The 23800-nt window shown below is 42.5% G+C and overlaps 1 protein-coding gene across 6 annotated transcripts in view; it reads left to right on the forward strand.

The window, feature by feature from the left end:
• ODR4 (odr-4 GPCR localization factor homolog) overlaps positions 1 to 23800 on the forward strand; it is a 1066769-nt gene that overhangs the window by 41270 nt on the left and 1001699 nt on the right. The window contains exon 2 of one of the 6 annotated variants that reach the window (XM_069641381.1): positions 10268 to 10383. The exons of the other annotated variants lie outside the window; for them this stretch is intronic. The gene's annotated coding sequence lies outside the window, so the exon portion shown is untranslated. The remainder of the gene's footprint in view (positions 1 to 10267; positions 10384 to 23800) is intronic. 6 annotated transcript variants of the gene reach the window in all.

Raw genomic sequence — 23800 nt, forward strand, 5'->3', positions numbered from 1 at the left:
TCTGTAACCTGGCGCTCCTCCGTCACCAAGAGTTCCTGCTCCTACACAGCTCCACTACCCTTCTCTGTATACCTTCCCCATCGTCCTCATTTAAACGTGTCAGATCCATCTTAATCCCCACTGCCTTAGTAGAGTACCTACTCTCGTCCCTGCTTCTTTCATTTCTACGCTTGCTTGCGTCTGCGTTCTTTAGCGATCCACTCGACTTTCAACCTCCTCCTTTTTTAACTGTACTTGTCTTTGCCACTCCTCTTCTACCTTTTTTCCTTGCTATGTCCTTTAGCTCCCTATTTCCTTCACTCCTTCTCTTCCCTTTCACGCTCTTCTGTTTGTTCTTTCCTCGTGTACCCTCTCCTGTTCCTCCTTTTCTTCCTTCTCTTTCATATGTACTTCCTCCATGATCTCTGCCCCATTCTTTCGTTTCCTCCTCCTTGTTTCTATTAGGCGCTAGTCCCTTATCCACATCCCCTGTTTCACTTGCTGGCTTCCCGTCCAATTTGAGAAATATATGATCTGTCATTTATAACGTGCCTTTACACAAGTGTTTCGAGGCGCGACACCTATCCATTTGATTGGTGTTACTAACTCTTGACTTCCTGCGTCATTTACCTGTAGTTTCACTCGCATCTCTGCTGTTGTCTTGTGCCATTTTAGCTTGTGTTGCGCTATCAGGTGCCTCCTTGCTGCTATACACTGGTGGCGCAAAAGTGGGATTTGTGTATCCTGCCACCTTTCATGGGGTAGCATGCCTTGCTCTATGTGGCTGCATCTGCACTTATTGCTTAAGGAGGAGGAGGGGGAGGAGGCATGTCCTCTTGGCTCAGCATCCAATGTCGCTGAGCTCGATCCCCATCCATGTCCTGAAACATCCTCCAAAATTCTAATATGCTAATCGGTTGCTTAATTTACGCCCCTTATATGCTGTCTGCAGATATGTGACCATTCGTTGCTGCACACGTTTGGAAAAATGTCTGTCTTTGGGCCATGGCTTCTCCAACTTGCCTTCTGTGTCGCGAGTCCATTCAGTGCTATACTTGCATATTTTGTCTCGATATTGCGGAAGGGACTGGCATAAGTGTATCACCCATGATGTTCCCTTAAACCAATACTTTGTCAAATACTTACTTGACCGCAACTTGAGGTTTTCGAAAACCTCCACTAGTAATTAATTACAAGATGACATATCTTTTTATATTATTTTGTTTCTCAGCCTCTCGGGCTCAACACCATAAACACGGGCGTGCTCTGCGCACCACCCCTTTTGCGGCTCTCCGCCCTGAAGGGTTAACTTACAACTCCACTTGCGTTTTCCTCACGCTCTTCCCCCAATAGCGCAACAATAGTTCTCACCTAGATCGAAAAACTGTTTACCAAATTTCACCATGCCTCACACACATCCTATTGCACAACCTCAAGGGTGACGTCACCAACATATAGACAGCTGTCTTCCAGCCTCTTCTAACAGGGTAGGCCAACCAATATTGTAGTCCCTCTTCTGTAGCATCGCCTTACAGGATTACATCTTGGAGAGAAACTTGGGGTGGGGGGGGGACCCCTTCCGTTATGTAAAACTGCCTTTTCCGCTAACCAATATATCTAGGTAAACCACCATATCTTTTTTTAAAAAAAAATGTATTAAAGTTTTTTCTTCTGAAAGCTAAGCTGACTGCCTAAGCATAATACCCAACAAACTGTTATCCTTAAACCACCCATGAACAGATCTGTTTTACCCACATTTGTCGTATAGCAGGGTTTGTACTTAAATTCAGTGATTTGCTGAGGTCTCTCGGGCACTGGCTCTCCCATAACCTGCCGCCCTGCCGTCCAGGCTAATTGATGTCCCACGGGAAGCAGGCAGGAATTTTCCAAAGACTGCTCTTGTTGACCTTTTTGTGCTTTTCACGTGTGATTTTGATTGTTGGCTTCCATGGGTCACCACGCAGCCCCTCGGGAATGCAGCAGTACGAGGTGGTCTCTTGCCGAAAGAACCTAGTGACCTCCTCTGCTACAACTTTGTTCAGTGTGGCCGGGCTCCTCTAGCAGTGACCCCAGCTAAAAGCAGAGTACACTTGGGGCCCATCAACAACTCCCAGCCACAAGAACAGAGCTCTCAGCCTTAGGACAACATTCCTTTAGTTTATTAGCAAACAAGCGTGGCGGAAAAAGAACATAGAGGTGCGAAGCGTTCTCTAATGTTGCTATTCTCAGGGGAACATTCTTCTCTATCTAGGTCACGTGTGTCAAGATGTCAGGATTAGTCAGGCAAGTACAAAGGCAGCGAATATGGCAAGGGAAATGTGCACTAAATCACACAGTGAATAGCTTCGAATTAAACTACGTGCACACAGGAACAACGACTCATGTATGCTAGAACCCAGGAGTGCAAATGGAGTGTGACAACAAAGCCAATATATGACAAGGGATGTGGGGTAAGCACCTGACCGCGAGGAAAGTCGGCAAGCGCCTTACCCCCAATTGCTGTTACAGGTACTGACAGCGCTAAACCCACGTGGAGGGCAAGCAATGACAGGATCTGTGAACTAACACTCTTGATGGTATTAAATAAGGGAACTAAAGAACTGTACTCACGAGGACGAGATAAACCTCTTGAATGTCAGCTAGCCCACGAATCCTGTTGATGAAAACTGGGACCCAGAAAGGCTATAACAGCAAGGGGAGGAAAACTAAATACCTAAGTTGGAATAGTGATTACAAATTAGTGAGGAAAACATAAGCATTCACACAGGAGCTAGCTACAACAGCACACCACACCTAATAATCAAATGGGAAATAAATGCAGAAGTGCAATGGAAAACATGGAATGGATCCCAATGGAAAGTAAGGATCAGGAGCAGGGAAAAACGAAATAACCAATGCAAACTTCTCCCTACCCCTCCAAGGAAAAGACAGGAAGCTAATCTAAGAGGAAGGCTAAGGCATACGGGTTTACAGCAGCAAAGGACAAAGTCAAAGAAATATAGAACACAGACAAACTGGGCTGCATCTAAAAGGGGAAAGCACTGAGATATGCTGCCTGCAAACAGAGGAAGACAAAAAGGGAATCAAGGGAGCAGAAATCAATTAGCGCATGATTCCGAGATTCAGGGCGGAGGAACAAGAAAACGGGAACTAGGAACTAGGTACAAAGGCAAGGAACAAGGAACAAGGGACTAGTCACAACAGGAACACTGCAAACGATGGCCAGCGCTGGACTGAAGTAAGACTGAGGCTTTTAAAGCTGCTTAACGAGCACACGCCTCAGGTGTGCTGATTGCTGCACCTGAGCCACAGGTGTTGCCTATCCTCCACCCAACCTTGTCCTGCAAGGGTGGAGGTGAAGCAGTGGGCCAGGCATTCTGGGAAGCATAGTCATTTGGTTAAAGAAGCATGCTGGCTGCCAAAAACCTGGAATGGATCCGGAAGGGAAGTAGCTTGGAAAATAGGGATTTAGCGCTCCCAATTCATCACAGCACTGTAGCATAAGGTTCGGAGGAAAAGTCCAGTAGGGAATAAACCCCAAATCATGCCCCCAAGTGGTGGGAACGGGAGCGAAGGGAGCGAGTCGTGACAGTATACCCCCTCCCACGGCCGTCTTCTGGTGCCCGCCACCCGCACGAGACATCTTCTTTCCATGATGGGAGTGCTTTTTCTTTGGAGGTGGCACTGATGGAAATGGTGGCCTGTGGGCAAAGGCAGATGGACTTCCATGATAGGAGCGCTTTGTCTTTGGAGGTGGTACTGATGGAAACGGTGGCTTCTGGTGAGGAAGAGACTCATGGTTCGAAGAAAGGCATGAAGGACTTGCAGGACCTGAAGCAGAGTTGGAAGGTCCAGGAAGCTCAATCACTGGGAGTGGACACTTATAAGTCTTTGAGGAGGGAGGCAGGCTGGTGCAACATGCCTTAGACAATGGTAGAAGCCCTGTTAGCCTTTCTGCCGAGAGTGGACATGCGGGAGGTGAGGAAATTGCTGGCTTCAGGAAAGGTTTATGTTCAGCCATTAGAGAAGGTGGCGGCTGAGGTAGAGGTTCAGATTTTCTTCTGTCATCCATCTGGGAAAAGGCTTGTGGTTGAAAGTGACTAAGGTTTGACTGCACATGTTCAACGCCTTGGAGACCTGAAAGTCCAATGGGTTGTACAAGGCTGGTACTCCTGGTGACAGTCGTGTAGCCACTTTGTTGCACGTGGGATACAACAGCAGGGACGTTTGGCATACTGATAGGAGTGATAGACGCAGTACTTGGTATTTCAGGCACACTCGCAGAAGGAGCAATAACAGACACATTTTGAACTGCAGCAGTCATTCCCTTCCTTTGGCTACTAGTACCCAACTGGTGCTTCTTGGCGGAATTCTGTTGCACAAGTCCTGTAGGTAATACGCAGGTCTGCACCACCCCCTGTGCACACCCAGGTGAGTGGTTCTGACTCATCACTTGGTCCAGCTTGATGACTCTGAAGCGGGAGCTGGCAAAAGTCTCAAACTCTGATGCTGCATATTTAGGAGACTCTGATGCTAAAGTGAAGCAGTTGGGAGAATCGTCTTGTGGAAAAGGCAGGCATTCTGGTGCTCCTCCTGAAGCAAAAGAAAGGCAGGCTAGACGTTCATCGACAGTAAATGGTTGGGATTCAGGAGGAATCCCTGGAGCAGAAGAAAATACAGCAGGATCTGATGGTGTAGACAGGTATACCTCTGATATTGGCAGCGAGGCTAAGCAGGATACAGGCGTCTCATGAACTGAAGGCAAATACTCAGTATACTCCGGGACTGAAGACATGCATTTATGATGGACTACCGGAGGCTCTATAGCTGAAGGATGATCTGCAGGATGAGTCACTGTAGCTGAAGACAGGCAGGCCAGAGGAAACCTTGAGGCTGAAGGCATGCAAGCTGGAGCAATCTCGGTTGCTGGATACAAACATGTCCAGGTCTTTGGGACTGGCTCTTGAGTAAATGGCAGACATGGCAGCGGTTCATTGGGTGAAGACACGTGTGCCAAAGATGACTGCAGGGCTGTGGGTTGGATCATAGAAGAGTCAATGGTTGTAGGAGGAGAGACAGAAGTCTCAGAAGTTGACAGACACATTGGTGGCTCAGGAATGGAGGGCACCTTTAGGGCAGTAGACTCCTTGGCACCAGTAACCAAAGACTGAGCTGTACCCTTGCAGTCCTTTTCTTTAGTGGGTGACACAGAGTCTTTTTCTTTGTAGAAGTCAAAATCAACCAGTGGAATTACCATAGTAAAGTCTCTGTTAATCAGGATTTCGTCAATTGTCCATTCCTCTGTTTTAGCTTCTGAAAGAGGCAGATTAACAATCAACAGTTCAGGAATCGCCTGCCGGTTTTTTGGTTCTGTATACTGTGGAATGAGTCCTTCAGAACATGAAATCTGTACTGTCTCTGACTGTTCGTATTGGTCAGAATTGGCAGAAGGAAGAGTGAACCCAGAGGTAACATCGTTTTCCACATCAGCTTTAACATCTACTTCAGTCTCAGCAGCTGTATCAAGAGCAGGGCCTAAGCCTACTGTAGTGACTGAATCTGTGTATGCCATCATTGTGGATTGTGTTTGGAAATCAGAAGCTTGTATGTGTGCTAGCTCAGAATTATGACAAACTGCTACACAGGAAATTTTAGGTAAAGGAGTGGCTTGTAAATCTTCAGCTAACTGCAATCCCTGACAAACAGCAGAACAATTGTTAGAAACTGTGCCCAGATTAAGCGCTGTGCTAGACGAAAGACCTTCACTCCCAATAGATCTAACATATTGACAAATATCATGGTTTACCAAAGTCTCTGCACTCAGGGGCTGAACAGTGTTCACTTCCTCAACTTCAACAGATAAAGTCTGAGGTGTATTCAGTAAAGAGTGCAAGGTTTTATTCTCCTCTTGTAAAGAAATGAATTCTTGTCTTAACTCCTCAAGCTTAGCTCTTAGCATGCCCTGCATTAACTGTACATCACTATCAGTAGGCACAGGGGGAGGCATAGTGGCATCAGGGCTGGATCCTGCACTAGCAATCTGGATGTGCACCGATTGTACATTGTCCTCTACTGCTTGCAGGTTCTGTGATTTATAGTTTCTCTTACCAACTTGGTCTGTGTTTCCCTTAAACAAACTATTGACATTAGACCTCTTGGCATTAGGGACTACAGTATGTACCTGTGCAAAGGAGTATGCTTTAGACTGAGGGTAGAAAACAGAAGTTATGCAAGGAACCCCTCCATTCTTTATGTTTGTACCATGAAACTGTTCTATCTGAGGTGAAGCACAACTGGAATCATGGGGTTCAACAACAGAGGTACTCTTGTATAATAAGTCTAACAGTGTGTTGTTTTCTGCGGCTAAGGCTTGCGCTGACATAGAATCGGGATCAAAACAAAAGATAGAACTAGGATCAGGCAATGTAAGATGTGCCATCCTATGGGAAAAATACTTTGCACGTAAATGCCCATTCGTGACAAGGAGTTCATTTAAGTCAGGACTAGTGATTTGATTGTCACAGGTAAATGTAGGGGAAGCTTTCTGTACAAACTTGTTAGAGGCCTTGCTGCCTTTCCTTCTTAAACTTGCCATATTCAATGGGAATTTTGGGCTGGTCATTCTGTCAGGATTAGTCAGGCGAGTACAAAGGCAGCGAATATGGCAAGGGAAATGTGCACTAAATCACACAGTGAATAGCTTCGAATTAAACTACGTGCACACAGGAACAACGACTCATGTATGCTAGAACCCAGGAGTGCAAATAGAGTGTGACAACAAAGCCAATATATGACAAGGGATGTGGGGTAAGCACCTGACCGCGAGGAAAGTCGGCAAGCGCCTTACCTCCAAATGCTGTTACAGGTACTGACAGCGCTAAACCCACGTGGAGGGCAAGCAATGACAGGATCTGTGAACTAACACTCTTGATGGTATTAAATAAGGGAACTAAAGAACTGTACTCACGAGGACGAGATAAACCTCTTGAATGTCAGCTAGCCCACGAATCCTGTTGATGAAAACTGGGACCCAGAAAGGCTATAACAGCAAGGGGAGGAAAACTAAATACCTAAGTTGGAATAGTGATTACAAATTAGTGAGGAAAACATAAGCATTCACACAGGAGCTAGCTACAACAGCACACCACACCTAATAATCAAATGGGAAATAAATGCAGAAGTGCAATGGAAAACATGGAATGGATCCCAATGGAAAGTAAGGATCAGGAGCAGGGAAAAACGAAATAACCAATGCAAACTTCTCCCTACCCCTCCAAGGAAAAGACAGGAAGCTAATCTAAGAGGAAGGCTAAGGCATACGGGTTTACAGCAGCAAAGGACAGAGTCAAAGAAATATAGAACACAGACAAACTGGGCTGCATCTAAAAGGGGAAAGCACTGAGATATGCTGCCTACAAACAGAGGAAGACAAAAAGGGAATCAAGGGAGCAGAAATCAATTAGCGCATGAATCCGAGATTCAGGGCGGAGGAACAAGAAAACAGGAACTAGGAACTAGGTACAAAGGCAAGGAACAAGGAACAAGGGACTAGTCACAACAGGAATACTGCAAACGATGACCAGCGCTGGACTGAAGTAAGACTGAGGCTTTTAAAGCTGCTTAACGAGCACACGCCTCAGGTGTGCTGATTGCTGCACCTGCAGCCACAGGTGTTGCCTATCCTCCACCCAACCTTGTCTTGCAAGGGTGGAGGTGAAGCAGTGGGCCAGGCATTCTGGGAAGCATAGTCATTTGGTTAAAGAAGCATGCTGGCGGCCAAAAACCTGGAATGGATCCGGAAGGGAAGTAGCTTGGAAAATAGGGATTTAGCGCTCCCAATTCATCACAGCACTGCAGCATAAGGTTCGGAGGAAAAGTCCAGTAGGGAATGAACCCCAAATCATGCCCCCAAGTGGTGGGAACGGGAGCGAAGGGAGCGAGTCGTGACACAAGACCACAAAATTAAGCCTTCTCGTCTGTAATTATGAGGATTTTAGCCTGAAGTTCTGCAGGTGGCTTACTATCTAGGTAGCTGAAATTTTCCTGCTCCCCCTTTGTCCTTGGCTGGAGGTCCTGTTTCTGCTCGTCTCGAGCTGCAGCGATCATGTCAGCTTGCCTGTGTTTGTCGAACCTGCCTTCTCTCTCCCTGGGTCCGATGGCCTATAGCTCCTATAGCATCCCTATGTTAGTAACAGTGTAAGCATGTACAAGCTATCTATATCTTGTTGCATCTTGCACATTCAGTTTTGGTGAAAGATATGAATACAGAGACATGTATGCGTGTCAGTCCTCTGCCTAAATGGGTCACATGCATGTGCTTCGTCCATATATGCAATAAACTACTGTAGGTCGTGTATCTTTATGAATTGACTGATATGTACTTCATAAGTGAGGCTACATCGTGATGTCAATGATGACTTTGCTGACTTCTGGCTCTCCAGTCAGTCGACCTGATTGATCAAAGTCAATTCCATGTCGTACAAATCATCAATTGGGTGTAGTCTGAACAGTTGTCCAAGGGAATACCGTTTTTCACCTCTGCAATACATTGATGACCATGGTGATGGGCCCAAAAGAGGCCCAAAAGAGAGGCGCATCTGTCGTTTCTCTGTCTTTGGTAGAGAATCGTGAGGGGGACACGAGGGTCATATCTGGCCCCTCGTCTACAATGTTCTGTCTGCCCCACCTTCAGTCCTTTGTTGCCCTTTCTTGTACTATATCTCGTAGGTTCGTAATTGCTATTGCTCTCCTGGTTTTTATTTGGATTTTTTGCATAGCAATAAGAAATGAAACAATAAGATGAAAATGCATTTTCCATCTACCAATATAGTTCAGTTTGAAAATTACGGGGTGGTTCCATGTGCAAACCTGCTTTTGGAAGCTAGGCTGGAAATTGCTGATTTAGAGGTTCGTATCAGCAGATGCTGAACTGGTTTGCACACCTTATTTACATCTTAAACACATATCGCTGCTTGCAGATGTATGAGCTCACCAAGCTATCAACAGTTTTTGAACTAGCAGGTTAAACGTTGATCTGTGCAGCAGGTTTATCAACCTTCTGACCTAAATTTCCTGACAGGCTATTGACTCTGAAAGGCTTGTAGGATTGGGGCACAAGCAATCGCATGTAACTGGCTCATCCCAAGCTCCTTGCCTCTTTCAATGAACCATCCTACACATGAGGCAGAGGGTTTGAGCCTTGTGCCTGTATAAGATACTGGACTTTTGTCAGTGTCACACACTATCAGGCATGGGAGAATCAGAAGTTCGGAAAAGCGCAAAACTGACAGCAGGATGGCTTGAAGCCTACCAAAGCATTTTTCTCACACTGTCCACCGGTGTGCATAACCCCACCTGAGAAGAATGGAGGGGAGAGCTTAGACACTGTTCCTCTTCAGTGCTCCCTATTGAAACTGGTAACACATGCTGGTACTGGGTCATTACAACACCACTGTTGAAAAATGCAAGGGCTGTTCCGAAAATAGCAGTTCTGCTAAGAAGTCTGGGTATAATAACTGAATGTGTTTTCAGTCCTGCTGTGAATAGTTTACATTGTCCCATGTGGCATTTCTGTTGAGCAACCATGGTTCAGTGCCTAAATCTATACCAGCGCTGTTGAAAAGTACTGGTACAGTCACCCCTATTAACATTGTATTCAGGGCTGTTAAGAAGTGCTGACCCGGCCTCCTTTAAAAAATAGCTTGTCTTGACGGGAAGGGCTGCTAATGTCCCATTAAAGTATAAAAGCCCATCAAAGAAGGGTTGGTAGATTTTTACCCTACCTAGCTGTATGAATAATACCTGCTCCGGTCAGGGGACGGTGGCATAGTAAAAGTAAAGTTCAGACCACGTGCCCAGCATTTTACTTTCTCACTCTGCTGTGACAAACAAGTGAATGTACCCTTTCATGCATGTATGCTTCTAAATAGACACACACATATAAACATTTACAATCTTTTAAAGCTATACAAAACAGATCTTCAAATTTAACATCAGAAGTCTTTCTTTCATAATGAGAAATGCCAAACAAAACTGCTTTCTTAGAAGCTCTCATAAACATGAAATGCTTCAAAAACCTCAAGCCATTAAATGCCATTGATGTGCTTGTGAGACAAAGTTTAAACACAGTATGAAATGCAAGACATATAATAAGCTGTGTTGCATAGCAATTTGCCATGCAATTCTGTAGGTTTTCTAATTAACTTGACACTTGTGTAGCAAAGCTAGCTATTTAAGCTACCATGTTCAATGAAGGCATGCTCACCTTGCATTCCTCTCTTGCCCCCAGGGCTCTCTCCACCCTCTTATTCTACATTCACTGCAAAAGCAAAGGGGCTCATGGAAAGAGTGCAGTAGTAATCATCTCCTCCACTCCTAACTGCCAGGCCTGTGTAGCAGTCCTAGGCAAGATATTTCTTTTTCTAATAATTGCAAACCAAGCGTAATCAGAATAATACTTTTGTTAAACTGACTATAACTTATCTGGCAAAGACCAGTATGTGTGAACTTTTTTTTTAAAAAGACAGTCATGCAATTCTTCCTTAAAATTTACGATTTGACATAATGCATAATTACAGTATCACTAATGTCAAACAGTGCATTGTCTCCATGCTTTACAGTAAAGTTTAGGTTAGTGTATTTAACTCTTATAGTGTCAATTATATTTCATTTTGTTGGGGAAGATTCATCATATTAACGAGTGAACTCTTGAAAATGAACATGACTTCTGGTGACATTTAAAAAGAAATGTACTACAACATTGCTAATCAAATGGGTTGGTTTGCTAATTTTTTTTTTTATTTCATTTAGTTTATACAAACCTTTTGAAAATAGATACACATAAAGAGGAAAAAAAAAAGACAAGAAAACTTGTCAACATAGCATTTTTCCTATTCTCTAAAATCATTCATCTTTCTTATCAATCCTTTTCCTTCATCATTCTGATGATCACATATTACTTTACTCAAAAATTAGACTGCTACTTACCTTATGAGTCTTTCATTTAAAACATAAAGTCTCTTTCCTCTCGCACTCTGCGGCATCGCTACAAGTATGTGGGGATCTTGTCTCCAATTGGATTTGGATTTGCTCCAAAAATCGCATCATGCCAATCATCAGCTTTTTGCTTTCCCTGATGTGCAGATGTTTCCACCATTCTCCAGCGTTATACGTCTGGTATGAGCTCCTCAATTTACCCAGACAATTCTCACGTTGGATCCTTAGGTCTGTGCAATACAGAATCAGGTGTTTTAAGTTTTCCTTGCCCTTAGCACACAGTCTACATTTTGTATTGTTTATCGGGATCATCCGTTGGTGACTCAGAATTTCTTTTGTTTCAAAGATATTCAATCGGAACTTTAGGAACAACCTTCTTAAACACTTGCAAGGTGCTAGCCTCAGGTAACTTGGAAGCGTATTTCGTTTTTTTGCTTCTGGTGGTAGATTTTGCATGGATTTATGGGTCAATCTTTTCTCTGCTATTTCGATCCAACAATTTCTTTTTCACAGAGTCTGGATTATACCAAAGAGTTCGTTAGTCTGTTCCGAGTTAAATTAGGATCACTTTGCACTGTTGTTTCCATTCGTTTAGCGCTGATTTCTTTGGATTCATCTCTTCTCTCAAAATTTTGAAAGGAGGTAGATTTGCCTCATCACACGTCTTCCTAAATAGTGATAGCTTATTCCAAGTGATCCTTGCATTAAGTGACGACATCCCTACTTCAAACAGGACACTCGCAGTTGGCGTCCCTAGGGGGATCTGGAGAATTTTCTTCCAGAAAAAGTCTTCGCATCGTGACCATAGTTTGTATTCGGACCCAAACATGTTCTCAGCTCCATAGGTTAGAATTGACGAGACTTTGCTATGGTAGAATTTTCGTACTGGATCACATGAAAATTTTCCATATTTTTTTTGGATTATTTTACCTTACGCAGTCAGTTGTTTTCAGCTGTTTAGAAGTTTTTTCATCATCGGAGCGTTGTTAATACTAGAGCTAATGATTGTTCCCAGGTACCTTGTGTATGGGACTTTGTTCAGCTTTTTCTCACCAAGCGACCAGCCTTGTCTAAACCTATTGGCTTTTCCTCCTCTTTTGTTTTCTGGAACCAAAATTTCCGATTCGGCGGCATTCATCTCCAGTCCCAGGTCTTCCAGAAAGGTTCTTAGCGCTGTCAATTTTCGTTGAAGGCCAATTGGTGTATGATCTAAGATCACCATGTCGTCCGCATACATGATATGGTTTATCAGACTTCTGTTCATTCCGGTGGAAATGACACATTTGCCAAAGCGGTGCCTACTTCTGATATGTAGAAGTTAAACAAGGTTGCCCCTAATGGGCAGCCTTGTGTTACACCCCTCTCTGTTGGTATGGGGTTCGTTAAGTTTACTTCTCGGTCCAAACGGACTTGGATATAAGTATTTGAGTATAGCTATTTGATGGCTTGGATAAGGCTTTTATTGCACTCTCTTTTCATAAGTTTGTACCAGAGTGTTTCTCTATCCACTCCATCAAACGCATTCGCCATATCAATGAATGCAAGATATATTTTTTGGCCAGATCTAATTGCATACATTTTTAGCAGGTTCAACATTAGTAAATTTACGCCACAGCCTACCCCTTTGACAAACCCAGACTGTCGGTCATCATAAATCTCCTCCTTTCGAATCCATGCTGTAAGTTGCGCCAATAGTTGTGTTGCAAAAACTTTGCCCACTACATCTAAGAGGGCTAATGGCCGATAATTAGCAGGGTCCGTGCGGATTCCTTTCTTAAAGATGGGAACGATTATCCCAGATTTCCATGACACAGGGATCCTTCCTTCTTTAATTATTGAGTAGAACAAAATGTCACAGAAGTCTGCCCACTCGTCGATGTTCTCTTTTAAGTCTGCATTCGACAAGCCATCTGGCCCGGCTGCGTGCGAGGCACTGCTTTTTTTAATAGTTGCGCGAATGTCTTCTCTGTCTATTTCGATTTCCCAGGGTTCGCTCCACTGAAAATTTGTGGTACTCGGGATTTTTCTCTTTTTGAACAATTTTTCATAGTGACTTGCCCACTCTTTTTCAGGTACCATACTTGATATTATTGCCATTTCGGAATTAGATACTTCATTTATAATTGCCCAAAAGCCTTTGGAATTTCTTTGGTTTAGAGCCTTCAGCATTAGCTCGGCATCTCGTTGTTCCATTATAGCCCGATGCTGTTTACACCAATTGATGTATTTATTCTTTGCCTTTTTAACTTGACAATTGTCATTCCTTAGGTTTGCAGCACCAATTCTTCTTATACATTTCCTCAACTCTCTTTTTCTTCTCGCAACATCAGGATCGTATTGATGGTTTTGGTACCCAGGTTTAGTCATAATGTTGCCCTTTTGAGTTTTATTAATCTCTAAGAACTGCTGGTATTCAATTAGATCAGACCAACCCCGTTCCTGGTACTGTTTCAGAGTTTCTGTCACTGCCAATATGTCAGTATTTCTAAGTCGCAATCTGTTCCGCCTTGGGACCAACGACACTCCTTGTCTCCATTGTTTCCTCTGAGCAAGTTTGTTCATCTTCCATTCCATAACCACAATATTATGGTCACTTTTGTTTGACCTGTTCACCTCAAAGGAGATTATATCCTGCACCAGATTGTTCGATACAAAGATGTAATCTAATATAGATTTTTGACCACCTCTTTCCCAGGTTGGCTTAGCTGGAATATCTCCACGCGTTGTTCCATTCAACATTGTCAGATTCCCATATGACATTTCTTTTAACCAGCATTCACCGTTATATCTTTCTTTGGAGTTCGCAGCAGCCTTTGGTTGGTCAAGTTCTATTATTTGCATGTTAAAGTCTCCACACACAATCAACCTAGCTTCCGGGTCATCAATTATGATGTTGTCGATTGCGTCTAGGAGATCATCTTCGAATTTTTGGTGTGTTTTCGGCGTTGTGATCCAGTAGACGTTTAGGAGGTGAATCACCTGCACCTTCAGCTCTGACTGGCTTGCAGGTTCTACACACATTTTCTGCATGAATGGTGAAATATTTAAAGCTGATTTGATTCTCATACCGCATTTTCTTTTAATAAGGGTTAATTGGCCCGACATTGGACGTCCTTTGGTCATTCTAATAGCTGGATTTATTGCAACATCAAAGCCCTCCACATAAGGTATATTTGCGAGCCACGTTTCTTGCAGGCATATCACATCAGCCTTTCCTAAACTTTCGGGTATAGAATTCAAAAGGTGAGAAAAGCCTCTTGTGTTCCAAGAGGCTATCACTAACTTTATCACTTTCTCCTGGCATTAACTCTTCGTTGAATACAAATAAGTTCCCAAGTCGGGAACTCGCGTCCCCTGCACACCATCCTATGTCTAGAAAACCAGACCAATAATTAATAATGTTCAAATTGTCGGTAATTCAATTACATATACTTAGAAAATGAATAATCTTGAAAAAATGCTCATTCAAACAAATTTAGGTCACAAGAAACCATCTTCTTTTTATTCATGATGTAGTCAAGAGGGGCCCAACACGTTTCGAGTGCTTCACACTCTTCTTCAGGGGCAATAAGTGATTTCTAATAAAAAAAATATATATACATTTACATTAGTAATAGGTCATAGTTACTTGTCAATCTGAAAATAAACCTTAGTTATCACTATATTCATTTGTAACAAACATCCGTAATTACATTATCTTTGCATTACAGTAGGGACTGTCTTCTGGTTATACATTTATCATAACCCTTAGAGTGCAAGTTATCCTAGATAATATACATTTTGTTTTCACACATTTAAGCCAGACCATTTTGCCAAACCTTTTTTGAGAAAAAGTGGTTCTATATAGGAAGGTCAAATGTCTAAAGTCTAAATGAATCCAAATGTGCAGACTAATGGGCTAAGAGAAAAAAGAATCGAAAATTCTAACCTTGTGTTTTAATCTTTCAGGTAATATTTAAGAGTTTACAAGCTGATTTCTGAGTTGTTCAATCCTCTAAATCGAAACCTCATATGAGACACGCTCATTTTGGAAAAAATGGCTACCGGTTCTTCGTTTCAAAGCCCGCTACCTGTGAGTCAAGTCCAAAGGATGACACGGTCATTACTCAGAGCAAGAGAGGGTAAAAATCTATTTAGTAAGTTTAAAACCGAACTTACATAGAAGTTAGAAGGACCTCTTCTTGTAGAAGACCAGCAGATGTAGGATGCCTAAGTACTATAGTACCAGGAAACAGTCACTGTGATGGCCAACAATTTCTAGGAAATAAAAATAAATAAAGGCTGAAGTAAATCTATTTTGGTCCTCAAGGGGATGGAGATGACTACTCTGATAACCTTCCTCTACATCAGGGTCACTGTCTTACCTGTAGCGTGTTGTACTGCCCAATGGAGTCAGGAACTCGCGGGATAGTCAGACTCCGCGTAGTTACCTGCATTTTTATTTGAGATGCATAGTGATGACGTCATCACGTGCATGCGTGTGTGACATTACTAATCGAAACTAGGTAATGCCGTTTTTAGCTAATATGATGTTAAGTTGATGGTAGAGTCACTCAATATATGCAGATATGAAAGGTATCACATTAAATGTGTTGAATGTACATTCGTTCTTTGTGTTATACACAGGATGGGCTAGATGTTTACATAGTGACGTCATCACGTGCATTACGTGCATGACGTCATATGTAAACGAGTAGTAGAATGGCTAATAGAGGCTGTCAGACTCATGGTCCAAGCCAAAGGAAAAGAGAAAGTAAGAGTGGTTCTATGTCTCCGGGACTAAATGCAGTGCCGGTATGATGATAGATGGGGGCTTTGAGGAGACAGGAGTTCTAAGTAAGACTAAATAAATAAATAAATAAATAAATAAAAAATTAAAGAAATAAAATACATTTATTTGATCGCCACTCGTATTAATGAAAAATGTAAAAGCAAGTTTGAGAACCTATCATTACTGCCCATGACCAGGTTCACATTCTCCTCTAATTATGGATACCTTAGTAGGGTAGGATATGATCTTGTAAAACATGACAAAAGTCAATCACCAGTCACCTTTACCCCTGGAAATTACCCCAACGTTTTTGAAAGCCAGCAATTTTCTACTCATATGTGATCACCCTTTGTTTAGATGGCCTTGTTCTGCAAGGTGATTATCCTGTCCTCTATTAGGTTCACATTCTTTGCAATTACTGTTCAAAGGTGCCAATCGACTAATAACAGCTGAAACTTTGTCAGTGAATTTCTAAGCCCCAAAAAAAATTTGGTGTGTGTTTAAATGAATGGACCTAGATAATAGTCTTCATTGAGGCCAAGTGGGGACATGGCATCAAGTTTATGTATCCAAAAAAGCTCACTGTGCTAGTAATTTTGGTAAGTCCCCTCCCCTTGATAAGGGATGTATAACTTCAAGAATGGCGAATCTCATTTGCGAGATGTTGTGGTTATTATCTCTGAAGTGACGAAATACTGGTGATTTCAGATTTTTTGTCCTGATTTGAGACTTATGTTCAGTCCATCTTTCTTTTGCACGTCGGCTGGTCTTGCCCACATAGTATTTCCCACAAGGGCATCTGATGGTGTAAATTACATTTTTTGATTCACAAGTTGCATAACTTCTCAAGGGAATCTTTTTGCCATTGTTGGGATGCCTGATGTGGTCTCCTTTTATAATATTTGAACAGTGCTGGCAGTTTAAACAAGGGAAGGTACCTTGCTTTTGTTTGGTAAGAAGTCTTTGAGTCGATTTTTTGGGTTTCTCTGCTTTGATTAAAGTATCCCTCAGATTTCTCCCTCTTTTGTAAGCCAACATTGGAGGTGATGGAAAAAGGCGATTGAGGTTAGGATCTGATTTGATTATGTCCCAGTTCTTGTGTATACTTTTCTTAATTTGAAAGCTTTGTCCTGAATACTTCAATGTGTAGAGGTTGGATTTAGCTTGAGTAGGTTGTTTAGTCAACAATGCCTCGCAGGGATTTGCTTCCGTCCTCTGAATGGCTTGAGTCACAATTTCTTCTGGAAAACCTCTTTCTCGGAATCTAGCTCTCATGGTTTCAAATTCAGTCTGGAGTCTTTCTGTATTTGAAGTAATTTGTTTTGCTCGTAGGAGCTGACTGTACGGGAGATTCTCTTTCAGGTGTCTTGGGTGAAAACTATTGTAATGCAGAGAGTTTTTGACATCAGTAGGTTTTCTGAAGATAGATGTAATTAACTCCATGTCCTTCCATTCAACCGAGACATCTAAGAAATTCACTTGTGGTTTCCTAATCTCAATGGTAAATTTAATCCTTGGATGGCAGAGGTTGATATATTGCCAGAAGTCCATCAATTCCTGTTCAGAACCACTCCAGACTCCAAAAATGTAGTCAATGTATCTTATCCAACAATGTATGTTGTTTTTCCATTGTGGATGTTCAAGAACATGTGTTTTTTCAAAATTGAACATAAAATGTTCACGTATTTGGGGGCCACAGCTGAACCCATGGAGGTGCCTGAAACTTGCATATAATACTGATCATTAAACCTAAAACCTAAATTAGTTGTTATATAAAATTAGGTTTATAAGTTCAATTGCAAAGGTCTTATGGATCGAAATCTCATCGTTACTTAAAAGGAACCATTCCAAAGCAGCAATACCCTCATTGTGAGGGATTGAGGTATATAGACTGCTGACGTCCATAGAAAACAACAGAGGGTTAGGGAAATTGATGTCCAATGATCTGATTGTCTGTAAAAAATGTGTTGTGTCTTTTAGGTAAGTAGGGATCTGCTGTACTAGAGGCTGAAGTGCAGTATCAAGATATACCGCTAAGGGTTGAAAGATGCTGTTGGTTCCTGCAACAATAGGTCTAAATGGAGGATCTCTGGAATCTTTGTGAATCTTTGGTAATCCTTAAAAAACTGGAATTATTGGATTCTTATTGATCAAAAAATCTTCATTCCATTGAACTGGCTTTCGCCACCACTTGTTGAATGATGAAATGGATATTATTTGTCGGGTCATTATCCAAAGGGAGATATGTCTCTCTGTCTTCAAGAAGTTTTAAACAGCCTGTATTGTATAGGCTGGTGTCCATTAGAACAAGGGCTCCCCCTTTATCCGCCTGCTTGATTGTTAGGGAATTGTCCTCTGCTAGATCTTTAATTATTTTTAGTTGGTGTCTGCGGATATTTTGTTGTCTTGGTGCTTCATATTTAATTTTCTTAAGATCTTTCGTAGTTTTTGTTTTGAATAGATTAACCAAAGGGTTGTTGATCTGAGGATGAAAAGAACTCTTGTTTTTCATTTCTAGATATTCATGGTCTTTTGGTGTCGAGGTTTGTCTGAGATTGTCAAAAAAGATTTTTAACTCCATTTTCCAGACTAATTTAAAAAGATTAATCTCTTCTTCAAACAAGGTAGTTGAGTTAGTTGGTATGAATGAAATGCCCACACTCAATGTGTCTATCTGTGCTTTGGCTAGTTTAGAAGAAATATTTATGATCAATGTTGGGCCCCTCTTGACTACGACATCATGAATAAAAAGAAGATGCTTTCTTGTGACCTAAATTTGTTTGAATGAACATTTTTTCAAGATTATTCATTTTCTAAGTATATGTAATTGAATTACTGACAATTTGAACATTATTAATTATTGGTCTGGTTTTCTAGACATAGGATAGTGTGCAGGGGACGTGAGTTCCCGACTTGGGAACTTATTTGTATTTTTTGTATTTAACGCAACGTAGGTGTCAAGGTTGCATCCTTCTCCCCTGCACCTTGAACACATCCCTAATAACACAAATTTCTTTTTTTACATCATCAATAGTAGATTCAGTAATCAACTAAGTGTGTGCTTTTGGTGTCTGCTGTTCTTTTCACATTAACTCTTCGTTGAGCCATTTAAACTTTTTGCCAACCATGCCCATCTTGTTCCCTTGTCTTCCTGGATGTTCGAATCCTCATTCATGGACTCTGCCGATTTATTGTCCTGCCAATTCTCTATAGTTATTTTAATTTCATTCAATCTTGTATCGTTCAATGGGCAAGATGAATTCTCATCTCCTTCCCTTGATTGTGTTTCATCGTTTCTCCGAGCCTCATCACTGACACCTGCTATTGCAGGACTGTTCGCAGGGCATCCCTTTCTTTTTTCTGTTGTCACTTTTTTTTCCTTTAATTTATCAGGCTCCACTCCAACCAGAGCGTTGTCCACCTCATAAATTTGATAGCCAGCCTCCCACAACTGCCTTTCGCACATCATGACCAGTTCCACATCTTTCTTGTCCATGATGTGTAGCAGGACACATTTCCGGATTGCGTCTGTTATAATTTCAACCCGATTAATTTGTGCACTTTTTATACTTTTTAAAACCTGGATTTTTTTGAATATCTGCAATATAGTGTACCTTTTTAGTGGAGCATCACATTTTCTGGATTCAATCTTTTCCACCAGTATTCTGAAAGGTTGGAGTCTTACTGGCGTCTAGGTTGGAATTGGGGATGGGGTGCTGCTGCTGGTTGGATTTATTTGGCTTTTCACTCTTAGCCCCATCAAATTTAGTAGCAGAGCTCGGGACCACTTTCAATGGCTCTAGGTTTAAATTGTGTTTTGGAGGAGCCTCCTTTGTTTTGATCTGTACTTCTACCGGGAACAACACCCCACTATTCGCTTTCAGCATGCTTATCACACGTTTTTCCTCAAGCGTGTAGAAGACTTGGGTTTCTTGAAGTTTTGCACTTTCTTTTTCTTTTGTAGGGTTTGTTTTCATTGGTGATCGAGGCCGAGAGACCACTCTTTTACCTCTGAGATGGTCGTCTCGCACTTTCTCATGTTCTTGTATTGGCACCCGTGGACCAGTTAAGTCAACTGGGGTCTCACCTTGGCCACGTTTATCCTCACTTATTTGATTTATTTCAGTCGTGGTTTTATTCTCCATGCCTTCGTCAACTGGTGTGCTGTAAGTTGACAGGTTCAATAATTCCTCAGAATCTTCCTCCTCATCTATCAATAGGGGAGCACTATTATTCTTTGATTTATTGATTGTTCCTGGCTGGGATTCTTTATTCTCTGCTTGAGATTCTAAAGTTTCGGTTTCCCGTGTGGCACAACATCTTCGTTGTTATTTTTATTTTTTGTTGTGATTTGCTCTGTGTTGTTTACTGTAATATTCAGTGATTTGATATTTCTAAAGAAATTTGATGAGCTCCTCTGCTTTTTGTTCTTTTGTGCTTGCTGAGGTTTCGTCTTTTTGTTACCATTACTCTGCTTCTGATCTGCCTTCAGACCTTTCTTTGGTTTTTCACCGCTCACTTGCGATTTCGGGTTTTCGAATATATCAAACCACTCTGAATCATTCTTTTTTGGTGGTGATGATTTAGAACTAATCTCGGCACTCACTGTGCTGGGAGCCTTGCTTTTATCTAGGTCAGTCAGGTCAATTATTGGCGAGTTGACACCATTTCCGTTCTCTCTTTCACTTTGAGAAGTGATCAATGAATTCACTTTTACTGGTATCGTCATGGAAGTTGAAACTGCTTGTATACCCATATTCTTTGAGCTGCCCATTTCATTCAGTCCTTTCTCAGGGGTTACACTTGACACCTTGCTAATGGTGAGTTCATTTACATGGCAGCAATTCTGAGATGGAGATGCCTTCTTATTCTTCGCAATTTTCTCTTTGAGTTGATTATCAATAAGTGGCTTCTCACCAGTAGCCTCTGTTCCCAGTTCTGACATTGTAGCGACTGGAGGAAGCTCTTTATTGGGCTGCCATTTGGTAACCGCGACATCCTTGTCTTTACATTCATTTTGTAACAGTGTCAAGACCTGTCTTGTGACTTCCGCAGGAGTCTCTTATCTTCCGCTGAATCTTTTAGAGACTTTTAAGGTTGTTAAAGAGATTTCATTGCCCCCTCTTGTCATAACGACCTCGGCTTCCAGTTTTATGATTTTTGAGTCGAGTAGTGCTATTAGCTTAGTTTGGTCACGGCAATTCTCATTTAGATTCTCATACAACTTCATCAAAGGCGCCACAGCTATTGTCGTGGCTGACATCAAAATCGGACTTAATTTTGCAACAACCAACTTTAAGAGGGCAGCGCTGTCTTGAGAGATTTTCACTTCACTAGAATTTGATGCTCAACTCGGCTGGTGACTTGCTTTGTGTGCGCGTGGTGTCTTGTCTTCATACTCAGACTCAGAGGTTGACTGGCTCTCAGTATGCTCTCTTGGGCATTTGAGCAGAGGGGATCCGTTCTTCCCTAATCTCCCTTTAAATCGTTTGGACAAGCCTTCTGTTTCGCTATCCGAGCTTATGTTTCTTCTACCTCTCTTTTGAGAAACTACAATTTCATCATTTCTCGTCTCAAAAGTTGGTGTATTTGCTTCAAGTCTGAAGACGTCAGCAATGTTCCGGTCCTTGTTTGATAGCCACCCAACTTGTGGCATTGTTTTCTCGCTTGAGTTTGCTCGGGAGGGCTTTCGTGGTTGCGCTATTTTGGAATTCATCGCTGCTAGATCTTTCAGCAGTTGATCAGCGATCTCCAAGGAATCTGTTCGGGGTATTATTTTAGGAGAGTTTATCTCAGCAGTTCTTTCATTCCAGACCTCAGGTCTTGTCCAGTCCTCATTTATCTCTAACATTGTCTCTACCGGATTTGTGGTCTTCATCATTATTTGTAGAGGGGGACTTGGGCCCTATGTTTCATTCGGGAATGGTGGTGTAGCGATAGTGTTCGCTGTTTTTAGAGTTTTAGGTTCTGGCTTGTGCATTGCTGCAACTCTAGTCCATGCCAACATTTTTAAAGATGGCCCTGAATTTGATATATTCTCCATAGTCGATGCACATATTGAAGATAGAGGATCCTTGTAGCAACTCACCATACTTGGGACTGTCACCTCCGGCCTCGCTTGTAGGAGCCTCGAGGACGCTTGCTCCTCTATAGGACTTTCCGTACCATTTGTCATTGCTGCTGGTTGGATATTATTTCAAGCATCTCTGACCTGAGCTTCTTTCGCCGAATTAGATCCCATTTCCTGTCTTTTTGCATTTTCTCCGTATGCTTTACACTAACATTATGATTCAGATGAGCACCTGTCGAGGCACCCTGATCGGCTGTACCCCTCTTATAAGTTTCGGCCTCATCCAGTAGATCTACACATGGTCGGACACACAGTTCAAGCTGAGAGGGGATTAGTAGCTGGCGAGAGGGGGGATGTTACTCAGCGCCGGTGTATGATGTACCATTGCAATGCATCTTTCCTTCACAGAACCTGCATTGTCACTCACAACTACCATCGATATCTCCTTTACCATCACATCCTCGGCTTGTGTTGGGTGTGAGTGTTTACGTGTTTGTTTGTTCACTCGTGGCACCCTCATCAACCCCAACCTCTGCTTCTTCCTCGCTCACACTACCAAGCTTACTCGTGCTTTCATTGACCCCCCTTCCATCACATACTTCAGTCGCTGCTCTGTTTATTCCTACACCTCCTCCCTTCTCCCTACTATTTGTTTCTGTACCAACAGGGGTTATAGATGAAGATTGCGGTACTGAGGGGGGGGAGAGGTGCAACAGGCGGGGTAGAGTCTCTAATTTCCACTTGCGGGATCCTCGCCGCAGCGGCGTGCAGGATAGGTACATTTGTATTAGCATTTACAGATGCCACACTACGCTTCGCTTGAGCGCGGGTGTTCGCCGTTGTCACTGTCCTCATTCTACGGACTCCCGGCCTCACATGCACCCACAGCTATTTTTACTTGGAGCAGCGCGCTCTCTGGTCTGCGCTAATCCGCTCTTACCGGCTCGCCAATTTCCGAGGTGATGTGTGATGTTACTCCTCACTGTCCTCACTGTCCACGCCCCCACGGACCACCAGGGAACACAGGCAACACACTCGATACGCTCCGCTACACTCCGCTCCGGCGGGGTCGGGTGTTTTATGGCAAAGCTCCTCCTTTTCCTCTCCTTGCAGTGGTAATGGCAGAAAGACTCGCCAGACACGGGCAACACACTCGATACACTCCGCTACCCTGGTTGGTTTGCTAATCAATTTTTGAAAACTAATTTATGCCTTGAAATGCCTATGGAAATCGCAGGTAAATTGAAAAAATGACACTGCAGCAGAGTGACCTCTATTAAAGCCAATGAAAATGGTGCTGTAAACAAAACAAAAAGGCAGCCCTGGCTGAAACACAGTACTACTCTACACCAGTCTTCCAAATCGGTCTGACTGCCAATTTTATTGAAATTTCCTAAGTGTCAAAGCAATGTGCAAAGCACAATAGTGATGCAAAATTCTACACAGAAAATCAAAGCATTTGAACCAAGTGAAAAATACAAACTCATTTATTTCCATGGAATTACGAATAGAGGACATTGTTAAATAAACAGAGCATGACCCATCCCAGTTGGATGTCAGAAGTGTACTCCATGAATTATGGGAGTGTTGCCCAGAATTGTCTGCGTAATGGATGCGCACAGGAAAAAGAAAGGTGTTGCATTCACAAGAAGACAATGCCTGATACGCACCTTATCTGGAGGGCTACCTACTGCTTTCATACCGTAACCCTGTCGGCACCATTCATTTGTGTGTGTGTGTGTGTGTGTGTGTGTACATAGACTCCCCAGATGTTAATTTAAACAAAGAGGAAGTTTGAGGCCCAAGTGTGACACATGGAAGGTAACTATTTATTTCTATGGCACCAGACATGGTGTTGGGAATGCTGTGATAAGAATGGGAAAAGCCACAGAGAACACAAGACATTTGGATGAGGAATCATCATTGACTTTGCCTCCTGAAGAAGGCAAAGAAGTGAAAAATCCTTCAAGGAAAAAGAGTTGGTA

The sequence above is a fragment of the Ambystoma mexicanum genome, chromosome 1q, assembly GCF_040938575.1.
Source record: "Ambystoma mexicanum isolate Mex_15411 chromosome 1q, UKY_AmexF1_1, whole genome shotgun sequence".
In the NCBI taxonomy this organism is placed as follows: domain Eukaryota; kingdom Metazoa; phylum Chordata; class Amphibia; order Caudata; family Ambystomatidae; genus Ambystoma; species Ambystoma mexicanum.